The sequence below is a fragment of the Lactuca virosa genome, chromosome 9, assembly GCF_052849685.1.
Source record: "Lactuca virosa cultivar CGN04683 chromosome 9, Lactuca_virosa_CGN04683_v6, whole genome shotgun sequence".
In the NCBI taxonomy this organism is placed as follows: domain Eukaryota; kingdom Viridiplantae; phylum Streptophyta; class Magnoliopsida; order Asterales; family Asteraceae; genus Lactuca; species Lactuca virosa.
Window position 1 is genome coordinate 211,878,577 of NC_136434.1, and position 3,269 is coordinate 211,881,845.

General features: G+C 31.7%; 1 pseudogene; it reads right to left on the reverse strand.

Annotated features, from left to right (window-relative positions):
• Positions 1–252: 252 nt before the first annotated feature.
• Positions 253–597, reverse strand: LOC145140254 (2S seed storage protein pseudogene; annotated as a pseudogene).
• Positions 598–3,269: the final 2,672 nt, after the last annotated feature.

The window sequence follows — 3,269 nt, forward strand, 5'->3', positions numbered from 1 at the left end:
ACGACTTACAAGGAACTCACTAAGCAAAAGAAGCCAAATGGCAAGAAATGCCAATCATTATTACTTGATACATTCATATTATACATGAACTTAGAACCATCGGCCCTGCTGGATTCGGCACTGCTGGATTTGCAAGATGCATTGATTGGGTATCTGCCCAGCCATCCTCAACATTTGTTGCACCAACTGTCCTCTACCTTGCTGTCCTTGCCCTCCACGTCGTCCACCTTGCTGCTGTTGTTGCTGCTGCTTTTATGCTTCTTCAAAAGCCTCATTGATCTCCTCAAACTGGCACTCCTCCTCCACGTTCCGGAGCTGCTGGCAGCATAGTTGAAGGTGTGGTTCCTGTTGCTTCGGCCTTACCACTGGCATCCTGATCAGATCATCCTCGAAAGAGGATCCCTCGGTGATGTGCATCTGGCAGTGGCTCACCTGCTGCCCCTGAATTTGGTGGCGACGTTGCCCTTGTGACTGCGACTGTGAGCCACTTGGCACGTCCTCCATTATCGTGGTAATGGTGGTTGTTGTGTAGGCGGAGACCTTAGCGAATGCTACGATCGCCGTGAAGGCGAGTGCAAGGATCACAAGTTTTGCCATTGTGTTTGTGGTATCTTTTACTATCTTTTTTCTACTGGTTGTGATGATCGATAAGGAGTACGAGGTTGCTCTATATAGTGAATCGGTAGGTTTGCATGGCATGCACGTGGAGAAAAGGATAGGTGGTGAGGGACTGAGTGTCATGGTTATTCACTTATTTGTGACACGTACAAAATCACTGCCTTCTAATGACACGTTTGAGGAAAGAATGCTACAAGTGGAATTTGCCTCTACTTATTATTTTTTTTATAAGTGTTACAGGCCTTTCTTTCTTTTTTATATAATTAAGTCTTATGTACATAAAATATTGGATGGATATGGCATTGCCCGGTAAAAATGATTCATACAAATTGTATGTTTCTTATTTACTTGACTTATATTACTTGTTTACGTGACTTATATTATTAAACCCGAATATTAGTACGTATCGCAAATATAAGTAAAGATATCGACGAATATATTATTATTAAAAATATATTATTGTTACTAATTTTGAGTTAATAATCTAACACTAACTTGTTATAAAATATTTTGATTATTTTAAAATAAAAGATAACATAAACACTAATACAAAAATTGGCTATGGTCACACCAAGAAATCGTGACCATATGCCTATAGTCACACTTTTTTTTTTCATCGCAAGTGTCACCAATGATCGTGTCATTTTAGGCATCATACAACCACTTTTAAATTTAGTGGTTGTATCATATAAAAACTTGTGATCATAGCATAAAAGTGTGGCTATATGGTAGAGATTTTTGTTGTTGTAATCTATTATTTTATCAAATATTGTGGCTGTAAACCCTTTTCTAGACACATATTCTAGTTATTTTAGTGACTATCTTTCATAGAATGGTCAAATGCGTTTATTTTTATTGTGGCGTATTGCTAATAAGTGGTCATACAAAAAAATATTCATGACTATTTACTATCGTTTAGAGACACAAAATTAAGCGAAACATGACCATGTTCAACAAATTTCCACATGAATTTATTTTCACTATGACATTTTGCTAATAATTTGTCACACAAAAAAATTTTCATTATGACTATTAACAATCTTTTAGATACACATAATTAAGCAAATCATGACCATCTTCCCAAAATGGTCACACGAAATTATACTTTTAATGACCAAAAGTATTTTAAAGATACATACTATTTTTTTAACTATGGTTATCTTATAACTTATAGCCACATACGTATAAGTTATCATGACAGTTGCTATCATTCAAACATATAAAGAGTTGTAAGTGTGACTATTTTATATCTTTTCAGCATAGCAAATCAATTAAAATGATTGTAATTGTTTTATAGACACAAAAGTATATATAATAGTGGCCAATATCGCCTTATGAACATAACAATTTGGTCTAAGTATGACCGGTTTTATCATTTAGACATTAAAAAACTGCAGACTGTGACTATTGTTTTTATTGTAGTCACAAATACATACTTAAACCGTAGTCATAAATGTCATATAGTTACATGCTGTTTTTCTTAAAGTGACTATTGTAGAACATACAGTCATATGAAGGTAGAAATAAGTGACAGATGTTATGATTTTGACACACAATTATCTACGTTGATAATATTATTTAGTTTTTAATCATTTATATTAAATTAAAGCATGACTATAAAATCAGTGTAGACACACAACTAATTTGCATCGTCCTTATTGTTTAGTATTTAGCCACACAAATTTTTGATTACCATAACATTTTTTATCCTTCAAACACACATATAGTTTTCAATGTGGTTATTGATCATAATGTAGATATCGCAAACCAATGCAATCGTAACCATTAGTGTTGTATCGACGCACAATTTCATTTACCAAGACTAAGTTTACCTTATTGTCACATTAAATTTGTCTTTATCATGTCGGTTTTTTTTTTTAAGATTTTGACTCACAAGTATTGTTTAAATAAATGTAAACGTAAATGGACAATGTAAAACGACAAACAAATATCAATATTATAGTAATTTAAATGAAAGTTTCCATACATAATTTCCCTAGTTAAAAGGTAAAAATCCTTGTAATCAATACAAGTTTATTAGAAGCTAAAGAAAGAAAAAAAAGACATAAACCAAAAACTAGATTTGTTTAGTCTTGTTGAAAGTGCTCCTTATATGTTTGTCAATGTATCTCTCGTTATAAAACTTTTTTTTTTCTTCTGGGAGCTTTTATGTTCATCGTCTCGAGTTGATCTCATTTTTTTTTCTTCTGGGAGCTTTTATGTTCATCGTCTCGAGTTGATCTCATACGTTGTACCTATAGCAACATTGAAATTAATTTATAGTCGCTATCCGTAGGTTGTACATGAGTAAACTTATTTCTTGATTTATACTTATTTTTAATTATGAATGGCTAATCAGTTTATATAGACATATTTTTTTATATGACGTTTTAATAGAATATATCCATAGGTTGCGAGTGAAATTGACAGTTCCATGTATTATTAGATTTAACATTATATTTAAATATTTATTACTTTTAATTAACTTTCAAACCTCTTGATGTTCTTGATGTAGGTTCTATATTTAAAATTATATTGAAACTTTCAATATTTTAAATAGTTTTAAATCTCTCTTTTTTGAAAAAGTTATTATTATAAAAAGTAATTTTTGATATATTTTTTGTTAATTTTGCATTTTTGATATATGTCTT